The sequence below is a fragment of the Sapajus apella genome, unplaced genomic scaffold (assembly GCF_009761245.1).
Source record: "Sapajus apella isolate SASKATOON/1434 unplaced genomic scaffold, GSC_monkey_1.0 scaffold74, whole genome shotgun sequence".
NCBI lineage: Eukaryota > Metazoa > Chordata > Mammalia > Primates > Cebidae > Sapajus > Sapajus apella.
This window is the reverse complement of record NW_022437014.1, coordinates 5,413,103-5,438,666: the sequence shown is the minus strand read 5'-3', so window position 1 is coordinate 5,438,666 and position 25,564 is coordinate 5,413,103. Positions and strand designations below refer to the sequence as shown.

The window sequence follows — 25,564 nt, the reverse complement described above, 5'->3', positions numbered from 1 at the left end:
TTTATCCTCTCACTACAGATTTATTATTTGCCTTTCCTCTGCTCTCCTCTGTACCTTACAAGGATGATTTCCAAGAACTGCATACCCTGTGCCCTCTAATTCTGTGGCTTCTTATTGGGAATGGCCAAAGAGAAGCACTACTCCTGGTAATGGAAAGAGGGAAAGAGGAATTGGTTTGCTACCACCTTCTATGGCCACAGAGAAGGGATAGGTTCTCTGTCAGGTTGTCTCTTTTTCATGGCTCTAGCTGCCCAGCCTCTGGTGACACTGCACCTTTCCCTTGTCTCTTCAGCCCTGCAGTGGTAATAGATTTTAGCTGTCATTAATCCCTGGGTACTTTACTAGCCTTTGATAGGTCCCTCGATCCTACCTACCCTTCTGAAAATAGCCCCTTTATTAAACTCTTTGTTGAAACCCATTAAATGTGTCATCTATTTCGAGCCAGCACCCTGACTGATACATTCTATTCATATTGTAAAAAGGAGGGAATAGTTCTGTCATTGTCCCCAAGTAGTCTTACTACCTGACCTTACCAAGTAGGGCAAGTTCACACAGTCTGAGAGAATGTACAAAACAGCTTTTTGCTTCTAGCACTGGAGATACAGCAGTAATTCCTCTGTTTCCTCTAGCAGTTTCTACTCACCCAGATTCTCTCACTGGGGCCAGGTCTCAACCTCTCCTTCTTCCATTCCCATAGCAGAGAAGTCTTCTCCCCTGTAGTCAGTCTTTCTTTCTTTTTTTTTTTTTTTTTTTTTTTTGGGGAAAAATATACATATATTTAGAATTAGCCAGCTGGACTCAGTTTAGATGATCCCAATTTTGTTGGCAACATCCAAAGCATCGTAATCAGGAGCCAGTCGAACATATGCCTTCTTCTCTCCATCAGGCCGAATCAGGGTGTTGACCTCGGCCACATCAGTGTCATAGAGCTTCTTCACAGCCTGTTTGATCTGGTGCTTGTTGGCTTTAACATCCACAATGAACACAAGTGTGTTATTGTCTTCTATCTTCTTCATGGCAGACTCAGTGGTCAGCGGAAACTTGATGATAGCATAGTGGTCCAGTTTGTTTCTCCTGGGGGCGCTCTTCCGAGGATATTTGGGCTGCCTCCGGAGTCGCAGTGTCTTGGGCCGCCGGAAGGTGGGTGACATGCGGATCTTCTTTTTTTTGTGGCTGTGGACACCTTTCAACACTGCCTTCTTGGCCTTTAAAGCCTTCGCTTTGGCTTCGGCTTTAGGAGGGGCAGGAGCTTCCTTCTTCGCTTTCGGCGCCATCTTGTGAAAAGCTGTAGTCAGTCTTTCTTTACCTTCTCTGTCTCTCTCCTCTCTCTCTCTCTCTTTAACCTTTCTCTTGACTCCAGGGACCCATTGCTCCTGGTGCTGACTGTCAATCTTTGGACCTGGTCTGGTTTTGTCCAGATGGGGTTGGGGTTTCCAATACTGGAAGCTCAAGGTAGAAGGAGAAAAAAGAGATCTTCTTAGTGGTCTGCGCTCAGGCTGTGGTGTCTATAAAATAATCAGATGGTTTTAACAGGTAAGGTTAAACATCCTGTAGGTGTTTCCTGCATTTGCTGGAAGGTTTGCTAAATGCCTGGTGTCTTCAATTAGGTTGACTCCAAGAAAAGAAAGGGAAAAAGTGGAGAGGGGACCCCCATCTTACCACATTAGAAACAATTTCTTCAAGGCTGGATGTGGTGGCTCATACCTGTAATCCCAGCACTTTGGGAGGCCTAGGTGGGCAGATCACTTGAGGTCAGGAGTTTGAGACCAGCCTTGCCAATATGGTGAAACCCTGTCTCTACTAAAAATACAAAACTTAGCCAGGTGTGGTGGCATGCACCTGTAATCCCAGCTACTTGGGAGGTTGAAGCAAGGAGAATTGCTGGGAAGTGGAGGATGAAGTGAGCCAGATCACACCATTGCATTCCAGCCTGGGTGTGGCAGCAGGACTCTGTCTAAAAAAAAAAAAAAAAAAAAAAGAGAGAAAAGAAAAGAAAAAGGAAGTAAGACCTGAGCTGAGCTTTGAAAACTAGATAAGATTAGGGGCCTGGTGGCTCACACCTGTAATTCCAGCCCTTTGGGAGGCTAGGATAGGCAGATCACTTAAGTTCAGGAGTCTGAGACCAGCCTGGGCAATATAGTGAAATTCCATTTCTACAAAAAATACAAAAATTAGCCAGGCATGAAAATTAGCATGGCACAGTCCTGTTGTCCCAGCTACTCGAGAGGCTGAGGTAGGATGATGGCTTCAGCCTGAGAGACAGAGGTTACAGCGAACTGAGATCATGCTACTGTACTCCAGCCTGGGTGACAGAACGAGACACAAGACCCTGTCTCAAAAAATAATACTAATAATAATTGAAAAAGGGATAAGATTAAACAATGTAGAAGAGGACAGAAGGCATTTCAAAAAGATGTGAGCAAAGAAGATGCGCAAATGTAGCATTTGGGAAGAAACTGGTACACCACTTTGTCCAGTTGATGTAAACAAGTAGGGGGAGATGGGTTTGGAGAGCTGACTGAAGAACCAGTTTGGGAGGGTTTAAGTGCCAGGATAAGAGTTTTAAGGAGTCTTTAAAGGTTCTCGGCAAGGCAGTTTTTCATAATTCACATATAAAATGAGTTGGAAAGGTAGATAAAATGACAAGTTAAAAAATAAACACAGTTATTTGGCCGGGTGCGGTGGCTCATGCCTGTAATCCAAGCACTTTGGAGGCCAAGGCGGGCAGATCACCTGAGGTCGGGAGTTCAAAATCAGCCTGACCAACATGGTGAAACCCCATCTTAAAAAAAATTAAAAAATAAAATAAACACAGTTATTCAAATGTGAGATTGTAAAGGGCTATACCCTAGTAGTGGTCCTTGAAAACTTTATAGAAAAAACACGTTGCTTATGGGCTAAATGTGGTAAAAAGGAAAAGTAGAAGATAAGAATGACTTCAAAGTTTTAAAATTGAGATGCTGAGAGAATGACATGCTTAGGTAAGAATAGGAAAACTTAGAACAGCTATGAATAATTTTGGATGAAAGATTTCAGTTTAAGGTATACTGCCTTTAGATGGCTACAGTGCCTCCTAGCGGAGTTGGAAATGGAGGCCTGAAACCCAGTGAGGATTGGAGACAATTGCAAAGGTGATTATTTGAAGTTGTGAGTGGGTGACACCTCTGAGAAAGACTTTGCATTAAATCTATGGGTCAAGAACTAAGCTCTGTCATTTGCAACAGCATGGGTTTACCTATAGGACGTTATATTAAGTGAAATAAGTCAGGCAGAAAAAGAAATACCATATGATGTCATTCATATGTGGACTCTAAAATACAGCTAGTGCTCAACTTATGACCACGATTGGTTCCGACAGACCGGTCGTAACACGATTTGGTCATAAGTTGAGTAGACTATATGTACAGTACTGTGAAATGATGTTATAAAAATCTTTAAGTCATATTTTATCATAATTTTCTTTCTTTATTGTTATATATCATAATTTTCTTTGTTCATTTTATGCCATTTGTATCATCTCTACATCATTTTGTTTCTTATTTTTACATTCGTCAGGTTTAAGTAAAACACTGCATTACCAGTAGTAAAGGTTGACATGAATGCTTATTATGAAAGCGTTCTTGTCAAATCTCATTTTTAAAAAGCCACCTTAACTTGTGGTAAAGGCACAGGCTTGTGTAAAACTGTGGAATATTCACAGATCACTGAACCACGGTGGTCTATGGTTTGAAGTGAAAAACCACGGCACATGATGAGTTTTGAAAAGCAGAAGAGTATGAAGTACGTTAAGTCTTAGGGTTAAAAAGGACTAGTTGCCAGGTATTTATTTATTATCATTGTAAATAGAAAAGTAAATCATCACAATTTTATGTGACTTTCCATGGCATACAAATAGGTAGCATTCATCATAAAAGATGTCATCTGGATATCTTGTTCAAATATAATTTAAACTTAGTATGTTCTAACATTGTTAAAGATATAGGGATATAAACCACTCACATTTTAGTAAGAAAGGCAAGAAAATGACTAATAATGATATGATATAGCATATATGTTTATTGTCCTGCACTGTCGTACGCCCAGCTGGGCAACGTTTGCGCTGCCAGACATGGAGCAGTCGTGGCTAGCGATTGTGGTCATAAAGACGAATGGTCGTAAGTTGCATAGGTCGTAAGTCGATCAATACCTGTATTGGAACGTAGAGAAACAAGAGTGTAGAGTGATGATTGCCAGAACTGGGGAGGGAAATGGGGAGATGCTGGTCAGAGGGCACAAACTTTGAAATGCAAGGTGAAAAAGTTTGGGGAATCTACTGTAGAGCACAGTGACTATAATTAATAACACCATATTGCATAATTGAAGGTTGCTAAGAAAGTAGATTTTCCGGTTCTCACCACAAGAAAATGATGTCCATGAGGTCATGCATGTATTAATTAGCCCAATTTAGCCATTCCGCAATGTATATATATTTCAAATCATACTGTACACCATAAATATATACAACATTTATTTGTGAATTAAAGAAATAATTTTTTTCATTGGAAGAACATACAAAAAAAATTCTTAAATAAAAAATATTTTTTAAAAAATCAATTTTTAAAATAAAATGTAAAAAACAAAACAGGCCAGGAACAGTGGCTCATGCCTGTAATTCCAGTAGTTTGGGAGGCTGAGGTGGGCAGATCAGGAGGTCAAGAGATTGAGACCATCCTGGCCAACATGGTGAAACCCCAACTCTATTAAAATAAATAAATAAATAAATAAACAAACAAATAAAAAAACTAGCACCTTTCAGGAGCTGGAGAAGAAAACAAATTTATGAAGGGAGTCAGTACAGAAACAATTTGAAAAATGGGCAAAGAAGGAGGTAGAAAAATAAGACAGCATAAGAAAACCAAGGAGTGATTTTCCAGAAAGGGTAAGCTTCATGTTTGGATTTTAACACATCCATCGCAGCCTTTGCAAAACCATCCTTCAAGATTTAAAAAATAAAATCAGAGAATAAAGCAATGAGACAAGCTGTGTGAAAAAGTTGTGTTAAATTGGGACAATGTGGACATGAAAATAGGTAAGACTGGGTGTGGTGGCTTATACCTGTAATTCCAGCTTTGGGAGGCTGAGGCAGGAGGATCACTTGAGCCCAGGGGTTCAAGACCAGCCTGGACAACACAATGAGACCCTATATCTACAAAAAAAAAAAAACTCTAAAAAAATTATCCAGGCATGGTGACACATGCCTGTAGTCCCAGCTACTTGAAAGCTGAGATGGGGTCTTGAGTCCAGGAGGTCAAGGGTGCAGTAAGCCATGATTGCACCACTGCACTCCAGCCTGGGTGACAGAGTGAGACCCCATTCACACACCACTCACACACACACACAAAAGATAGCAAAAGGTGGTCACATACTGAATAAAATGGGAATCCATTACAGTTGTGTTCAAACTTGTCCAAAAAAAAAAAAGAAAACACTACCCTAGAAATGTCAATCTACATTATGAAACATTGAGGTTATCCTGAAGCCACTGGAAGGTGTATCAGATGACTTTGGATACAATTAACAGAAAACTCAATTCAAATTAGCTTAAACAATATAATTGGATGATTGTTGGCTCGTTCTCCTGAAAAGACCACAAGTTAGGCAGGTTTTAAGGTTGGTCTAATCTGAAGGAAAATGCTCACAATTCTTTTATTTTTACCTTCCTCCATCAGCCAGCCATGTCCTCAGCCTGATTTCTCTAAAGCTACATGCTTTCATGTTTACATCTGGGCTACATCCTTCCCTAAGAGAGGGTGCCTCTCCCAAACCTCCCATGATGTGTATCTTAGGAAACCAGCCATTGGGCAAGGGGAAGACTACAAATGGACTGATTTAGGAGCTCATTATTGAACTGACCACTATGGCCCTATGCCCTACATTGAAATCACCCTGAGGGGCCCTAAAGCAATCAGGGCCTACCTCTGGATGTGGTGTGAATGGTCTGTTTAGGTAGGATATGCAGACAGATATTGAATGTATACATTAGCTTGTGACTGGCCAAGTCAAAGTGGCCTAGCTGGGCGTGGTGGTCTGCGCTTGTAGTTCCAGCTACTCGGGAGGCTTAGGTGAGAAGATCTCTTGAGCCTGGGAGGTGGAGGCTGCAAAGCACTAAGACTGTGCCTATGAAAAGCCACTGCTTTCCAGCCTGGGTGACAAAGAGACACACCATCTCTTAAATAAAAATATCCAGTGGCTTTTAAGTTTTCTGAAGTCTGGAATTCTGCAGTCTGGATAGATATGGTAGCTCTGCCCCACGAAGTCATTTGGACCCAGGAGTCTTTTTTTTTTTTAGAGACAGGGTTTTACTATGTTGGTCAGGCTGGTCTCAATCTCCAAACTCAGGTGATCCACCCATCTTGGCCTCCCAAAGTGCTGGGATTACAAGCATGAGCCACCACATCCGGCCTTGGACCCAGGAGTCTTTTTCTAGCTCACCACCCTGATGACACTCCTTGGGTAGAGCCCTAATTCTCATTATACGAGGCAGAATTTCTGCTCCAGGAAGCAGGATAGAGGAAGTAACAAAAAAGGAGCATAGAAGGCACATTTGAAGGAAGGTTCCTCAGCAATGTCAGCATCACTATCCTTATCGCATGGCCATATCCCCCTGACAAGTAGGCTAGGAAACGAACTTTTTTCTGAGGTGGCCATTTGTCTGGCTAAACATTACTATTACTGTGGAATGCAGGGGAAGTAAATACTGCAGGACAATAGACACTTTCGGCAAGTTGAATATGTCTCTATCAGAGTTGATTGATCTAAGCCTAGGTGACAAAATCAGTAAATTCATGGGAGAGTAGTTATTCATTTATAATCTGTCAAACAGGACAGGTGAGATGACAGAAAAATCCCAATTCAGAGGAATGAAATAATGAAAAGGGATGAATAAATGATAAGTTAAAATAAGTCTGTTTATATACTATTTCTGCCACCTAATAGTTGGGCAATCTTTAACAAGTTGCATAGCCTCAATAAGCCTATGATCTGTCTGTAAAATAGATAATATCATCTACTCCACAGAGCTGGGAAAACAGTGAGATAATATTTGTTAAATGCTTTGAAAACAGTAATGCTCATACAGATCAAAGTTATTATTAGTAATAATAACACTTACAATGATGTAGTAAATATTTTAGAAAACATTTGAGTTAAAAGTGACATGAGACTTTTGATATCTTTTTTTTTGAGGCGAAGTCTCGCTCTGTTGCTAGGCTGGAGTTTAGTGGTGCGATCTCGGCTTACTGCAATCTCCGCCTCCTGGGTTCAAGTGATTCCCCTGCCTCAGCCTCCCGAGTAGCTAGGACTATAGGCGTGCACCACCATGCCTGACTAATTTTTTGTATTTTAGTAGAGATGGGTTTCACCATGTTGGCCAGGATGGTCTAGATCTCCTGACCTCGTGATCCGCCCCCCTTGGCCTCCCAAAATTCAGGCGTGAGCCACAGTGCCTGGCTGAATTTTGTTATCTTTTAAAATCACCTCTTTAAAACATAATTGATACTTGTAGTTAATTTTTTTAAATTCTCACTAATTTTTTCCCTGCTGGTCAGGTCTTGTTTGTTAAATTGTGTATCCAAAAAGCAGTTGAGCAAATATTCTTACTGTATCATAACAAACTCATGAACACAAAGCCAGAAACTTCAGATTAAAAAGAAATTTTAATATATTTATGCATTCATTTCTATAGCAAAATTAATTTCACAAAATTATAATAAATTAAATAAATGGAGTCCCAAATTTCATATGTACTCTCTTGCATGAAGAATAGGAATTAGTTTAGAAAAGGGTCTCACTGGCTTTGTGTAGTGCATTTACAAGTTATAGTGGGAAGAGCAAAGGGGCTAGCCTCATTTCAGCTACACAACGGCCTCAATGCAAGCTGATGTCTTGGTCTGCAAGACAGCCATAAGGTCAGGAGATTGGTTACATACAGGGAGACTAAGTAAGTGTATTGAGATGAGAGCAAGGTTTCCCACTGTCACAGAAGGGAATTAACAGTTCGGAAAGAGAGAAGACTAAACCTGGAAGCAGTGATTTCCTAGTAGCAATGATCACACCCAGCACCCAGATGGAGGCTTCTGAATACCATTCTCCACTAACAGAATCCAGAAATCTTGAAGAAATGGTTGGTTTTAGGGATGGAATAAGGACAGTACAAAATGTTCCTGAAACGTCTTGTTCATCACGAAAATTGGGAAGCACTCAATGAATGATGAGGACATGTTAGAAGGAGAAGTCCCAGTTTGAAGGGCTCTCATTAGCTAAATCTGGAACAATTTGAATATCAAAATAAATGACAGCAACAGATTATCATCCATTGAATAAAAGAGATAAATGAGGGAAAAGAGAAAGATTTTTTTTTTTTTTTTTTTTTTTTTTAAAGAGACAGTCTCACTCTGTCACCCAGGCTGGAGTGCAGTGACACAAGCATGGCTCACTGCAGCCTTGAACTCCTGGATTCAAATGATTCTCCTGCCTCAGCTTCCCCTTTAGGTGAGACTACAGGCATGCACCATCATGCCCAGTTAATCTTTTGACTTTTTTTCTTTTGTAGAGATGGGGGTCTCACTATGTTGACCAGGCTAGTTTCAAACTCCTGCCTCAAGTGCACCTGCCTTTGCCTCCCAAAGTGCTGGGATTACAGGCATGAGCCACTGCACTAGGCCAAGGAAAACTTTACCTTATAATAGAATGCCAACTAGTAAATGTAGGAAGAATAAAGGAATTAAAATAGCATCATTTGTCACCTGTTATAGTAATAATTGATTTAGGTAAGAACCAATAATAGATGCTAAAGCCAGTGTGGGGACTGGGGAATGTGATGAAGAACACGATATTTATATAACATAAAAGTAGCTCTCCACAAAATACTTATTAACAACTTTTAACCTAGTAAGTACAAAATACTTATTAATTTTACTGTGAAGAAATTCGGCAGACACCATCTTAACCAAGTGATAAAAGTCAACACTGATAGAAATAGGACAAATTAACATTGTTGTCTTCTGATGCTGCGCTGAGAACATAGCATCACTTCTGTGGTTCACCTCCATAAAAAACCCACTATGAACAAATGACCTGAATCTAACCATGAGAAACTTAAGGCAAGCTCAAGTGTAGGGACATTCTACAAATTAATCACCTGTTCTCTTTTAAACTGTCAACATGAAAGACATGGAAAAACTGAGGAATCTCCAAGTTGAAGGAGGTTAAAGCGACATAACAATTAAATTCAACACATGATCTTCCATTGGTTCCTGGGTCAGAAAGGAAAGGGTGATTATAAAGGATATTATGGAGACAATCAGTGAAATTTGAATGCAGTCTGCAGATTGGATGGTAGTATTATATCAATTTTAATGTATTGATTATAATGATTTTACTGGATTTTAATATGTTTTACATACAAAATGAGAGAGAATAAGGTAATATGGTAAAACGTTAAAATTTATTAGGACATCTAAGGATAAAAAGAAGCCTCTGTATTATTCTTGCAATTTTCTGTAAGATTAAAATTATTTTAGAAGAATTATTTTTAAAAAATAAAATGTATTACATAAAATATATTAAATTTCTGTTCCCTGAAAGTTATAGGGCTTCTAGAAAGATGGCAATGAGAGCATGGTTTTGGATCTTCTCAAACCCCTACATATAAACAAAGAAACTAGACAACAAAATTAAAACTCATGGATAACATTTACAGTCAAAGAAGACGGCAAGGCATCCCCACAAACCACAAAATATAAGCATGTGGGGACACATCACCATCAGTCACAACACCTACATGATGTTGGAGTGTGGGAAAGATAGGAAACGGAGCCAATGGGACATTTGACGGACTGAAAACAGGAGAACCCAAAGAGCAACAGACATTCACTGGAAAGCACAATGGGTCAATCTGTTAGTGGCAACTGAAACTGGAAGGGATTTTGCCCATTTTCTTTGCAGATGAGCACAAGGAAACCCAGTAAGACCTAAAGGGGTGGGGACATTCTAGCCCCTCTGAGTTTCCAATACTGACTGACCAAATCTCACTTCCAGGACACAGAGGACACAGCTCTGAGAGAAACTGCTGGGTGTGGGATCAAAATCAGGATAGGGACAACACATAAAAAGGAGATCCAGATCAAAAATAAATAAGGAAAGCAGAGCCAGGAAATCTATATGAACCTAGCTACCATTTAGAAATTCAAGAAAACTAATTTTACTTAAGAACAAACAATAGAAAAATACTAAGGCCAAATCCCAAATGTACTAAAAGAAAAAAAGAGAATAAAGAGCAGAATAACATTCCTACAAAAAAATTAAAGTACATCATAAAGACACACTCAAGACACAGATCAAAATTATAATGTGGAAAAAAAAAAAAAACTATAATGGTGGCCAGACGAAATGGCTCTTGCCTGTAATTCCAGCACTCTGGGAGGCCAAAGTGGGCGGATCACTTGAGCCCAGGAGTTTCAGACCAGCCTGGGCAACATGGCAAGACCCTGTCTCTAGAAAAAATACAAAAATTAGCTGGGTGTGGTGGTGCACACCTGTGGTTCCAGCTACTCGAGGGGCTGAACCAGGAGGACTGCTTGAGTCCAGCAGTTTGAGGCCAACCTGGGCAACACAGTAAAACCCCATCTCTGAAAAAAAAAAAAAAATATATATATATATATATATATATAGTAATGATAAACACTAAACTAGAAGGAAAAAGGGAAACACACACACAAAATGCCTTAAGAGAAGATGAAAAGAGGAAGTTGCCTGTATAACTAAGACAAAATGAAATTTAAAATGGAGGCAGATGATAAAATATAAAGGTTATATGATCTGACAGGGTAGCTATGATACAATTTAAAACTGGGGTAAGAATGGGGATAACATATGTAAAATTATTTACCATTTACAGCAGTTGGTGGTGATTGTATTATTAATATTAACTGTCAGTAGTAATATGTTGTTATTCTAAAATAACTATGATTATTATTGTGAGACTGTTGGTTTTACATGGGAAAAAGTAAATTAAAGTGATGAAATTTTCAAATTCTATTATCCCCTGTTACCTTGAGAACTAGGGTTCTTGGTGTGGAGGAAAGGAGATATAGATGTAATATAGAAGTTAACTAAAAACCTTGTAGTTATAATTTAAAATGGAAATGTTAGTATAAACTCTGAAAAGGAAAATAAATCTTGGAGCCCCAAAATCACTGGAGCTGGGAACAGCTTATAGCAAATCTGCCTCCCATTCTATTCAAAGTCACCCCTCTGCTCCCTGAGATAAATGCATATCTGATTGCCTCATTTGGAGAGGCTAACCAGAAACTTAAAAGGATGCAACCATTTGAATCTTATCTACCTGTGACCTGGAAGCCTCCTCCCTGCTTTGAGTTGCCCTGCTTTCACCTCAAGCTGTCCCACCTTTCCATACTGAACCAATGTACATCTTACACACATTGATGTCTCATATCTCCCTAAAATGTACAAAACCAGGCCAGGGAAGGTGGCTCATGCCTGTAATCCCAGCACTTTGGGAGGCCGAGGCGGGTGGATCACTTAAGGTCAGGAGCTCAAGAACAGCCTGGCCAGCATGGTGAAACCCCATCTCTACTAAAAGTACAAAAATTAGCTGGGCAGGGTGGCGTGTGCCTATAATCCCAGCTATTTGGGAGGCTGAGACTGGAGAATCACTTGAACCTGGGAGGCGGAAGTTGCAATGAGCCAAGATGGCACCACTGCACACCAGCCTGGGCAATAGAGAGAGTCTCAAAAAAAAAGTACGAAAGCAAGCTGTGCCCCTGCCACTTTGGGCGCATGTCATCAGGACTCCTGAGGCCGTGTCATGGGTGCAGGTCCTCAGCCTTGGCAAAATACACTTTCTAAATTAACTGAAACTGTCTCAGGTTTTCTGGGTTCACAATTTATAAGATATTATACCTATTGTATGCAGTTCTGTTCACTGAAAAGGCTTAGAAACAGTGACTACATTGTGGTCTTGAAATATCATTTCCCATTAGAAGAAACCAGGATTTCTTGGGAGAAATGGCTGATTCCAAAATTCCGGGGTTTGGTTTTTGGTTTTTGGTTTTAGTTTTATTTTGTTTTTAATTGACAAGTAATAATTGTATTATTTATGGAGCACAAAGTGATACTCTTTTTTTTTTTTTAATTTTTTGAGTCTCACTCTGTCACCCAGACTAAAGTGCAGTAGCACCATCTCAGCTCACTGCAGCCTCCACCTTCTGGGCTCAGGTGATTCTCGTGCCTCAGCCTCCTGAGTAGCTGGGATTACAGGCATGCCCCACCATGCCGGGCTAATTTTTGTATTTTTTTGTAGAGGGGTTTTGGTATGTTGCCCAGGCTGATCTCAATCTCCTGGGCTCAAGCAATCCACCTGTCTCAGCTTCCGAAAGTGCCAGGATTACAGCCATGAGCCACCGTGCCTGGTGTCAAAGTGATATTTCAATACATGTATAAGTTGTGGAATGATCACATCAGAGTAATTAGCATATCTACCACCTCAAATATTTATTGTTTCTTTGTGGTGAGAACATTAAAAACCCTCTCTCTCAGCTCTTTTGAAGTATACAATATATTATTATTGGCTATACTCACCTTGCCATGCAGTAGAACACCAGGACTTACTCCTCCTATCTATCTGTAACTTTGTACCCATTAACAAATATCTCTCCTTTCCTGTTCACCCGCTGTCCCGTCCCCAAGACTCTGGTAACCACCGTTTTACTCTCTACTTCTAGAAGTTTCGCTTAGATTTGTTAGATTTAGATTTAGACTTTTTTAAGTGGATCATACACCGTGCCTAGCTTATTCCACTTAACATAATATCCACTAGGTTCATCCTTGTTGTCACAAATTATAGAATTCCCTATTGTTTTAAAGGCTGAGTAGTATTCCATTGTGTATATACATCACATTTAAAAGACCCATTAATGAACATTTAGGTTATTTCTATATCTTGGCTAATATGAATACTGCCACAATGGACATGGGAGTAGAGACATTCTTTCAGTATACTGATTTCATTCCCCTTGTGCACACACCCTTTAGTGAGATTGCTGGATTTTATGGTAATTATTTTTAGTTTTTTGAGGAACCTCTATAGTGTTTTCCAAAATGGCTGTAGTAATTTACATTCCCAGCAACAGTGTACAAGGTTCCTTTTACTCCACGTCCTCACCAACACTTGCTGTCTTTCAACTTTTCAATAATGTATAATCTAACAGGTGTGAGGTGACATCTCATTATGGTTTTAATTTGCATTGCTCTGATAATTAGATATGTCAAACATCTTTTCATCTATCTATTGGCCATTTGCATGTCTTCTACTGAGAAATAGCTATTCAAGTCCTTTGCCCATTTTTAATAGGGTTACTTGTTTTCTTGTTATTGAATAGTCTGGGGTCCTTGTATATTTTGGATATTAGCTCCTTATCTCATATATAATAATGAGTTCCTGCAGCTTAGTATTTTCTAAAAATGACTTCTTGAAACATTCATTCACAAGATGTTAAGAAGCACTATTCCAAAAGAGAAAAATGAAATTTAAGTAGTCAAATAAGTCAAACAGATTTCTTTACTGTGTAATACTGTAAGGTCTTTAATAAGCTAATGTATATTCTGAAACATTAAAAAGGGACTATAGTTGCATAATTTCCCAAATGTATTTGACCACAGTATTTTCTTTTTTAAGGACACAAGTGTAATAACTTTATTAAACAGGAGGTGTGCCTATTTGTAATAGCAGCAACTAAGGGGTTCTATTATGCTTATTATTTTGTACTACCTTCTGTTCAGTGAGGTCAGAAACTTTGTTCTACTTATCACGCTATTCCCAATGCCTGAAACAGTACCTGATTTGCAGTAGCTTAAAAACTATTTTGTGAACGAATGAATGATTTAATTCTCAGCATGGAAAGCAAGTAAGATTAAAGATGTTTGGTTAGAAATCAAATCAAATTCAGTTGTAGATTTTGTAGAAACTCAGAGTAATGGCTTCATTAACAGATTACAGGTTCGTAAAGTAATTCTCTATGCTGTCCTAATTGCAGCCTAATGTGTATCTTTCACATTACTGCATTTCCACCAATAAAACTAAGGAATAGTTATTTAAAGAAACCTATAAATACAAGTGCTAAATTCTATTACTCTAATGAATAATGTGTAAGATAACTGCTTCTAGAATTTTACTTAAACTTTCATTTTACTGTCTGAAAGTTTACCTTTGGACCTTACAGATCTGGGGAGGTAGTCAACATCAGAGTTAATTAAGATCACAGGCCTTAGGAGTTAGTAGTGACACCCCATTCTATTTATTTCCTTCAATTCTTTTGGAGGAAATTTTAATCTCACAACATACTGTGACATCATGCCAGAAAAGGAACCAGAGATTGTTGGCTGAATTAATACATAAACCACAGCCTCTGCCACAGTAACTCTACTTCCATGGTGTCCCACTCTTCTATTTATTTCAGTTTGGCATTTTGACAGAAAAAATAAATAAGTACAGCCTTGAACTAAAATTAGAGTACTATGTTTCACTTCCAGAGCTACCTCTGATAAGCCATATTGCCATGGGAAAATTATTTAACCTGAAGTGCATTTATTTCTTTGTTTATAGCAATGACAAAAGTCTGATCCTTAGGGAAACAGATAAAATGAGAAAAAAATTGCATAATTTGATATTTTTAAAAGTCTCAGCATATTAAGGAAGCAGCAGGGCATGGTGGACAGTGCAGTGGGTTAAAAGAAAATTTGGATTGTAGTTCTGATGTGTCACTAGAAGGCTGGGTAGCTTTGACACATTACTTAATCTCTATGGGTTAGAATCTAGCTGCTAGATTATCTCCAGGATCCCTTCTGACTCTTTAAAAAGTCTAAGAATTTTATTATTACTTTAGGCATTACTATTGTGCACGTCCAAAACTTTTTTGTAAATTGCTTCTTCTACTGTCTCATGCTGAGGTCTCTGAGGGGGCCAATAACTACCATCCCTTTCAAATTCTGAATCAAATGATAAAGTATGAGATAAAGTATAGGCTGGATGCAGTGTCTCATGCCTATAATCTCAATACTGCCCTCACTCACTGATTCATCAAAAATTAGGTAAATAATTACCCTGCTTATCTTTATTAATCTTTCTTAATATGTGGTAAGCTCACATTTTATTTTATTTATTTACTTATTTTGAGCCAGAGTCTTGCCCTGTTGCCCAGGCTGGAGTACAATGGCGTGATCTTGGCTCACTGCAACCTCCGCCTCCTGGATTCAAGCGATTCTCCTGCCTCAGCCTCCCGAGTAGCTGGGATTATAGCTGCGGGCCACCATGCCCAACTAATTTCTTGTAACTAGTAGAGACGGGGTTTCACCATGTTGGTCAGGCTGGTCTCAAACTCCTGATCTTGTGATCTGCCCACCTTGGCCTTCCAAAGTGCTGGGATTACAGGTGTGAGCCACTGCGCCCAACCCTAACTCGCATTTATTTTAATGTTTAATGTTAGAAGTGTTTTAGGTCTTTATTTGGAAGTTTGGTGATGTTTTTATGATAGAAATATGCCATAGAAACTTAACTCTTGTTATATCAGTTAGCCATGGTAAAACTGGTTTCATTATGTTTCATTTCACTTAAAGTCAGTTTCCAAGAACTTAACAACATTACATGAGGACTTACTGTATAAGTAAAATTTATGGAATGGTAGAGCAAAGGGAAGTGTGGGCTCCCTGCAGAAAGTTCAATTCCCAGAGAAAGAAAGAGAATGTGGCTAGGCTATGCCTGGCCGTTATCTTCTCCAAACTCATTAATCAATTACGGTGTTTGAGAGGAGTGAGAGCATACATATAACCAAGGGTGTTAAAATAATGCATGATTCTCCAGAGCAGGGGAAACATCAAGTTAGGCAAAAAAGGTTCTCTGGCCCCCAATAATACTACAGCTTTTTGTTTACTTTACCCATTGAGCTTAACAATTAAGCTCATGGTCAAGAAGAGAGAGAGCTCTTCACCTTGGAGGAGGAAAGAATCAATACGATTTCACTGGAGGGTGCTCTTCCAATCCCAACTACTGCTATTCCCTCTGACCAAAGCCTCATCAACAATCATTCTAAAAGTGAATGGTGATTTGATATTTGGCAGAATCCATGGTCCCTAAATCCTCAACTAGATACCTACCCCAAGTTCTTGAGATAAATATTTAGATCAACTCTTGACCACTGGTTTCCATAACAGGTTTCAACCAGTACAACAGAACAAGTTTGTTTGTTACAAGGAATTGGCTTACACAGTGATGGGGCTGGCTAAGCAAGCCTGAAATCCACAGAGCAGGGAGTCAGCAAAGGAAGATCATGAACAGGCTGGAACGCTACGGGAAAGGACTAAAGCCTGTTGTCCACAGGCAGTCAGGAAGGAAGATCCAGGAGGAAGGGAGTGCAACTGCAAGTCCAGCTGCTGTTTGAAGTCTCTTGAGCTCAGGGGAGATGTAACCCTTCTCTCTCTGCTTTTTAGATAATAGCTTTATTGGGATATAATTCATATACCATACAATGCACCTATTTAAAGTATTCAGTTGATGACAGAATATTACAAAAGTTGTGCAACCATCATGACAATCAATTTTAGAACATTTTCATCATCCCAGGAAAAAATCCTGTATCCATTAGCATATACTCCCCGTTTCCTATCAACATCCTCCAACCCTCACACCCCCAGTCATAGTCAACTACTTTCTGTCTCTGTAGATTTGCCTGTCTGGACAACTCATATAAATGGACTCATAGAATATGTGGTCTTTTACTTAGCAAAACGTTTTTCAAAGTTCATCTACAATGTACTGTCTATCAGTACTTCATTCCTTTTCATTGTTGAATATTCTATTGTGTAAATATATCACATTTAAGGCCGGGCGAGGTGGCTCACACCTGTAATCCCAGCACTTTAGGAGGCTGAGACAGGCAGATCACCAGGTCAGAAGATCGAGACCATCCTGGCTAACACAGTGAAACCCCATCTCTGCTAAAAATACAAAAAGTTAGCCGGGCGTGGTGGCACGCACCTGTAGTCCCAGCTACTCAGGAGGCTGAGAAAGGAGAATCACTTGAACCAGGGAGGCAGAGGTTGCAGTGGGCCGCTGAGGTTGCACCGCTGTACTCCAGGCTGGGCAAGACAGCGAGGCTAAAAAAAAAAAAAAAAAATCTGGTGCCTGGTGATGGAGTGAGACTCTTTCTCAAAAAAAAAAAAAAAAAAAAATCACATTTAAAATGATATTCATTCATCATTTGAGAGATTTGAGTTGTTTTCACTTCTGGACTATTATGAATAATGCTGCTTTGAACTTTTGTGTAAAAGTTATTGTGTGGACATATATTTTCATGTCTCTTGGGTGTATACCTAGGAGTGGAATTGCTGGGTCATATGGCAACGCTATGTTTAATTTTTGAGGAAGTGCCAACCTATTTTCCAAAACAGTGACACTATTTTACATTCCCACCAGCAACCAATAAGGATTCCAATTTCTCCATATCTTCATCAACACTTGCTATTGTTTATTTTATTTTTGAGATGGAGTCTTCATCTGTTGCCCAGGCTGGAACGCAGTTCTTAGCTCACTGCAACCTCCATTTCCTGGGTTCAAGTGATTCTTCTGCCTCAGCTTCCCTAGTAACTGGAATAACAAGCGCGTGCCACCATGTCTAGCTCATTTTTTTGTATTTTTAGTAGAAACTGGGTTTCACCATGTTGGCTAGGCTGGTCTGAAACTCCTGACCTCAAGTGATCTGCCCACCTTAGCCTCCCTAAGTGCTGGGCTTACAGGCATAAGCCACTGTGCCTGACTTGTTATTGTATATTTTAAAAAATCTTTTTAGCCATCTTAATGGATGTAAAATGGTGTCTCATTTTGGTTTTGATTTGCATTTCCCTAATGACTAATGATGTTGAACACCTTTTTATGTGCTAACTGGCTATTCATATATCTTTTTTGGAAAATGTCTACTCAAATCCTTTGTTCATTTTGTAAATGGGGTTGTCTTTTTACTGTTGAACTGGAAGAGTTATTTATATATTTTAAATACAAGTCCCTTATCAACTATGTAATTTGCAAATATTTTATCCCATTTAGTAGGTGGTCTTTTCAATGTCTGGATGATATTCTTTGAAGCACAAAAGTTTTAAATTCTGGTGAAGTCCAATTTATACAGATACATTTTTCTTTTGTCACTTTGGTTGTTAGTGTCATATTTAACAAACCATTCTCTAATTTAGATCAAGAAAATTTATTCCTATGTTTTCTTCTATGACACTAATATTCAATGTGATTTTTTTTTTTTTTTTTTTGAGACGGAGTTTCACGCATGTTACCCAGGCTGGAGTGCAATGGCGCGATCTCGGCTCACCGCAACCTCCGCCTCCTGGGTTCAGGCAATTCTCCTGCCTCAGCTTCCTGAGTAGCTGGGATTACAGGCACGCACCACCATGCCCAGCTAATTTTTTGTATTTTTAATAGAGACGGGGTTTCACCATGTTGACCAGGATGGTCTCGATCTCTTGACCTCGTGATCTACCCGCCTCGGCCTCCCAAAGTGCTGGGATTACAGGCTTGAGCCACCGCGCCCGGCCCCTATGTTTTCTTCTATGTGTTTTATAGGTTTAGCTCTTATATTTCGATCCATAATTCCCTTTGAAATAATTTTTGTGCTCAGTGTGATGTTGAAGGTTTAACTTCATTCTTTTATATGTGAATATCCAGTTGTCTCAATCACATGTGTTGGAAAGAGTATTCTTTCCTTCGTTAATTATCTTAGCATCATTATTGACCATAAATGTAAGAGGGTTTATTTCTGGACTCTGAATTATATTCCATTGATGTATAGTTCTATCTTATGTCAGCACCACACCATATTATATAGCTTTGTAGTAAGTTTTGAAATTAGGAAGTGTAAGTTCTCCAACTGTGTTCTTTTTAAAGATTGTTTTGATTATTCTGGGTCCCTTGCATTTTTACATAAGTTTTAGGACTAGCTTGTTGATATCTGTAACATAGGCAGCTGGAATTCTTTTTTTTTTTTTTTTTTTTTTTGAGATGGAGTCTCACTCTTGTCACCCAGGCTGGAGTATAATGGTGCAATCTTGGCTCATTGCAACCTCCACCTCCCAGGCTCAAGCAATTCTCCTGCCTCAGCCTCCTGAGTAGCTTGGATTACAGGTGTACACCACCATGGTCAGCTAATTTTTGTATTTTTAGTAAAGATGGGGTTTTACCATGTTGGCCAGCCTAGTCTTGAACTCCTGACCTCAGGTGATCCACTGGCCTTGGGCTTCCAAAGTGCTGGGATTACAGGAGTGAGCCACCACACCCAGTCAGGAATTCTCTTTTTTTTTGTTTTTTTGAGATGGAGTTTCACTCTTGTTACCCAGGCTGGAGCACAATGTCGCAATCTTGGCTCACCGCAACCTCCACCTCCCAGGTTCAAGCAATTATCCTGCCTTAGCCTCCTGAGTAGCTGGGATTACAGGCATGCACCATCCTACCTGGCTAATTTTTAAAAATATTTTTAGTAAAGATGGGGTTTCTCCATGTTGGTCAGGCTGGTCTTGAACTCCTGACTTCAGGTGATCTGGCCGCCTCAGCCTCCCAAAGTACTGGAATTACAGGCGTGAGCCACTGCACCTGGCCCAGGATTCTCTTTTTTTTTTTTTTTTCCCCATTTATTTGTTTTATTGCATTTTAGGTTTTGGGGTACATGTGAAGAACATGCAAAATTGTTGCATAGGAACACACGTGGCAGTGTGATTTGCTGCCTTCCTCCCCATCACCTACATCTGGCATTTCTCCCCTTGCTATCTCTCCCCAGCTTCCCACCCCCCACCATCCCTCCCCTATTTCCCCCCAACTGACCCCAGTGTGTAGTGCTCCCCTCCCTGTGTCCATGTGTTCTCATTGTTCAACACCCGCCTATGAGTGAGAACATGCGGTGTTTGATCTTCTGCTCTTCTGTCAGTTTGCTGAGAATGATGGTTTCCAGGTTCATCCATGTCCCTACAAAGGACCCAAACTCATCGTTTTTGATGGCTGCATAACATTCCATGGTGTATATGTGCCACATTTTCCCTATCCAGTCTATCGTCGATGGGCATTTGGGTTGGTTCCAGGTCTTTGCTATTTTTTTTAAGAGACAGTTTCTCTTTGTGTTGCCCAAGCTGGCTTTGTACTTCTAGGTTCAAGCAATTCTGCCTCAGCTTCCCGAGTAGCTGCGACTCAGGCTACCTCATCTGGAGTGCAGCTAAAATTCTGATGGGGATTGCACTGAATGTGCAGATTGATTTGTGGAGTATTGTCATCTTTTTATTTAGGTATTTTAAAATTTCTTTTAATAGTGTTTTGTAGGTTTCATAATATAGGCTTTATACTTTTTATTTCTAAGTATTTTATTCTTTTTATGTTAATGTAAATGCAATTGGTTTCTTAATTTCATTTTGATTATTTACTGCAAACACAGAATTATAATTGAATTTGTATACTGATCTCATAACCTAAAACCTTGTTGAACTCCTTTATTAGTTCTAATAGGATTTTAGTGGATCCCTTAGGGCTTTCTACATACAAGAGCATGTCATCTCCAAAAGGAGATCGTTTTTATTTATTTATTTATTTAGAGACAAAGTCTCACTGTCACCCAGGCTGGAGTGCAGTGGCGCCATCTCAGCTCACTGCAACCTTCGCCTCCCAGGTTCAAGCCATTCTCCTGCCTCAGCCTCCCGAGTAGTTGGGATTACAGGTGCCTGCCACCACGCCCAGCTAATTTTTATATTTTTAGTAGAGACGGGGTGTTGCCATGTTGGCCAGACTGGTCTCAAACTCCTGAACTCAGGTGATTTACCCACCTCACCCTCCCAAAGTGCTGGAATTACAGGCATGAGCCACTGCGCCCAATTTTTACTTTTTTCTATTCAATCTAGATGCCTTTTATTTAATGTTCTTGTCCAATTGCCCTGAATATAACCTCCAGTAAAATGTTGCTTGGAAGTGGTGAGTGGACATTTTTGCCTTGTTCCTCATCTTAGGAAGAAAACATCCAATCTTTTACCACTAAGTATGATGTTAGCTGTTGCTTTTTCATAAATGCCTTTTATTAGGTTGAGGATGTTTCCTTCTATTCCTTGTTTATTGATTGCTTTTATTATAAACAGTTGTTGAAAATTGCCAAATACTTTTCCTTCATCTATTGAAATGATCCTGTGGTTTTTGTCCCTTACTCTACTATATAGTTTATTACCTCAATTTATTTCAGGTGTTAACCAGCCTTGCATTCCTGGGATAAATTTTACTTGTTCTTGGTGTATAATCCTTTTTTATGTGCTGCTGGATCCAGTTTGCTAATATTTTATTGAGAATTGTGGCATCTATATTCAAAACAGATATCAGTCTTTAGTTTTTTTCTTGTGCTGTCTTTGATTTTGGCATCAGCCTTCACAGAATAATTTGGGAAGTGTTTTCTCCTCTTTTACAAATGAGAAGAATTTGTGAAGAATTGGTTCTTCTTTAAATATTTGACAGACTTCACTAGTAAACACAGCTGGCCTGGGAAAAGCCCTAATTTAAAGGCCTTCTAACTGATTAAATTAGGGCCACCCTGGATAATCTCCCTTTTACCAACTTAAAGTCAACTAATTGGGGACTTTAACTACAATTGCAAAATCCCTTCATGGTAGCACTCAGATTAGATTTGATAGAATAACTGAAAGAAAGTCTGTGTATACTATAATACAAAATATCTGCTGCCTTCCTTTCATCTTCCAACTCTTGCAAGAGATCTGTTGCCATTCACTCAAATAGGAAATATACTAGAAAGGGACTTCTGGGGATTGTAGTTCAGCCTCGTCAAGTTTATACATCACAAAGCCATCAATTTCCAAATACACAAATGCATAGAATCATCTAAGAATTCTTTTTTTTTTTTTTTTTTTTAAGAGGCAGAGTCTCTCTGTGTTGCCCAAGCTGGCTTTGAACTCCTAGGTTCAAGCCATCCTCCTGCCTCAACCTCCTGAGTAGCTGCAACTCATCCTACCTCATCTGGTAGAAAGATTTTAGGGGGCCACAAACCTTCTGAATTAGAGTCTCCAGAAAACTTAATTTTTTATGTATCCAGAAAATATAATTGGACTGGGATTCGGGAATCACTGCCTAATAACAATTATAATGATGCAAATGATAACTAATATATGCTGAATCCATGTGTAAAGCTAAGCCCTTCTATCAATTCTATCATTTAGTTTTTACAACAAATAGTTATGCTATTATTCCCATTTTACATATGAGAGAACTAATACTCCAAGTTACACACTCGAGATCACATACTTGAACTTGAGATCACAAAAAGGGTGAAGTTTTTAGTCTCTTAACTCTAACGACCCATTTCTAGAAAATGCATAGGGCAGAGGAACATGTTTAATGACACCCCAGGAATCAACCAGTAAAATCCAGAATGTGGGAAATTCTATAAGACAAATGACTTGTTTTTTTTCTTTTCGACAATTAAATTGAAGGGAATAAAATGGAGGAAGGGAGAGACTTGTGGACCAGCACTGTCATACAGTGCTTTCTGTAATGATAGAGATGTTCTGTACCTGTACTATCCATGTGGCTATTTGGCACTAGAAACATGGCTATTGCAACTGAGAAATGGAATTTTAAATTTGATTTAATTTTAATTAATGTTTGAATTTAAATAATTACACATGGCTAGTGGCTACAATGTTGGACAGTGCAGTTATAGATTAGACTAAAAAGACAGATCAGCCAAAAGCTACATGTAAACCTTATTTAAATCCTGAGTCAAACCAAGTAATTGTTTTCTTTTTTTTTTTTTTTTAGGTAGTATCTCACTCTTTTGCCCAGGCTGGAATGCTGTGGTGTAATCATAGCTCAAGTGATCCTCCTGCCTCAGCCTCCAGAGTAGCTGGGACTGCAGGAACACACCACCATGCCCACATAATTTTTATTTATTCATTTATTTATTGAGACAGGATCTTGCTCTGTCACCCAGGCTGGAGTGCAGTGGCACGATCACAGCTCACTGCAGCCTCAATCTCCTGGTCTCAAGCAATTCTCCCCCCTCAGCCTCCTGCATAGGTGGGACTATAGGTGCCTGCCACCACCCTCAGCTAATTTTTAAAAAAATTTTTTTAGGCCGGGCGCGGTGGCTCAAGCCTGTAATCCCAGCACTTTGGGAGGCCGAGGCGGGTGGATCACGAGGTCAAGAGATCGAGACCATCCTGGTCAACACGGTGAAACCCCGTCTCTACTAAAAATACAAAAAATTAGCTGGGCATGGTGGCGCGTGCCTGTAATCCCAGCTACTCAGGAGGCTGAGGCAGGAGAATTGCCTGAACCCAGGAGGCGGAGGTTGCGGTGTGCCGAGATCGCGCCATTGCACTCCAGCCTGGGTAACAAGAGCAAAACTCCGTCTCAAAAAAAAAAAAAAAAAAAAAATTTTTTTAGTAGAGATGATGTCTCGCTGTATTGCTCAGGCTGATTTCCTGAGCTCAAGTGATCTTCCTGCCTTGGCTTCCCAAGGTGCTGGGATTATAGGCATGAGCCACAGTGCCTCATCTGTGGTGAATTTAAAAAGAAAATTTTTTTTTGCAGAAACTGGGTCTCATGTGTTGCCCAGGCTGAAAATAAAATAATTATTTAAAAATTTTTGTCTCTCCTCCCACCGCCCAAGATGCCGAAAGGAAAGAAGGCCAAGGGGAAGAAGGTGGCTCCAGCCCTTGCTGTCATGAAGAAGCAGGAGGCCAAGAAAGTGGTGAATCCCCTGTTTGAGAAAAGACCTAAGAATTTTGGCATTGAACAGGACAACCAGCCCAAAAGAGACCTCACCTGCTTTGTAAAATGGTCCCGCTGTATCAGGTTGCAGCGGCAGAGAGCCATCCTCTATAAGCGGCTGAAAGTGCCTCCTGCAATTAACCAGTTCACCCAGGCCCTGGACCGCCAAACAGCTACTCAGCTACTTAAGCTGGAGTAGCTTGAGCTCAGGAGTTTGAAATCAGCCTACAAGCATAGACCAGAGACAAAGCAAGAGAAGAAGCAGAGGCTGTTGGCCCAGGGCTGAGAAGAAAGCTGCTGGTAAAGGAGATGTCCCCACTAAGAGACCACCTGTCCTTCCAGCAGGAGTTAACACCGTCACCACCTTGGTGGAGAAGAAAGCTCAGCTGGTGGTGATTGCACATGACGTGGATTCCATTGAGCTGGTTATCTTCTTGCCTGTACTGTGTCGTACAATGGGAGTCCCTTACTGCATTAACAAGGGGAAGGCAAGACTGGGACGTCTAGTCCACAGGAAGACCTGCACCACTGTCGCCGTCACACAGGTTAACTCAAAAGACAAAGGCACTTTGGCTAAGCTGGTGGAAGCTATCAGGACCAATTACAACAGGTATGATGAGATCTGCAGTCACTGGGGAGGCAATGTCCTGGGTCCCAAGTCTGTGGCTGGCATTGCCAAACTCGAAAAGGCAAAGGCTAAAGAACTTGCCACTAAACTGGGTTAAATGTACACTGTCGGGCCGGGCGCGGTGGCTCAAGCCTGTAATCCCAGCACTTTGGGAGGCCGAGGCGGGTGGATCACGAGGTCAAGAGATCGAGACCATCCTGGTCAACATGGTGAAACCCCGTCTCTACTAAAAATACAAAAAATCAGCTGGGCATGGTGGCGCATACCTGTAATCCCAGCTACTCAGGAGGCTGAGGCAGGAGAATTGCCTGAACCCAGGAGGCAGAGGTTGCGGTGAGCCGAGATCGCGCCATTGCACTCCAGCCTGGGCAACAAGAGCAAAACTCCGTCTCAAAAAAAAAAAAAAAAAAAAAATGTACACTGTTGAGTTTTCTGTACAAAAAATAATTAAAACAATACATATTTTCCTTCAAAAAATTTTTTACAAAACAATTGGGGAATAGACACTTACTGGATATTCGTTAAATTTTTTAAAGGCGATAATGGTTTTATAGTTATGCCAAAAAAAGATTCTACCTTTTAGAATCACATACTAAAATATTTAAAGGGGGAAATGACATGATGTCTGGAATTCGTTTAATATTCCTTTTGAGGAAGGAAGGGAAACTGGGTGGAATATAGATGTAACAGGATTGGCTGTGAATGGATGATTGTTGAGGCTGGGTGATAGGTACATGAGGGTACAAGATAATTTTCTCTCGATCTAAGAATTGAAATTTTCAATAATTAGGCCGGGCGCGGTGGCTCAAGCCTGTAATCCCAGCACTTTGGGAGGCCGAGGCGGGTGGATCACGAGGTCAAGAGATCGAGACCATCCTGGTCAACATGGTGAAACCCCGTCTCTACTAAAAATACAAAAAATTAGCTGGGCATGGTGGCGCGTGCCTGTAATCCCAGCTACTCAGGAGGCTGAGGCAGGAGAATTGCCTGAACCCAGGAGGCGGAGGTTGCGGTGAGCCGAGATCGCGCCATTGCACTCCAGCCTGGGTAACAAGAGCGAAACTCCGTCTCAAAAA

The 25,564-nt window shown here is 40.1% G+C and overlaps 2 pseudogenes across 1 annotated transcript; one reads left to right on the top strand and one right to left on the bottom strand.

The window, feature by feature from the left end:
• Positions 1–766: 766 nt before the first annotated feature.
• LOC116532062 lies at positions 767–1,291 on the bottom strand (annotated as a pseudogene). The gene has a single exon (XR_004260693.1). The product of XR_004260693.1 is annotated as a 60S ribosomal protein L23a pseudogene (transcript).
• A 22,441-nt stretch (positions 1,292–23,732) lies between these two features.
• Positions 23,733–24,585, top strand: LOC116532061 (annotated as a pseudogene).
• The last annotated feature ends 979 nt before the right edge of the window (positions 24,586–25,564 follow it).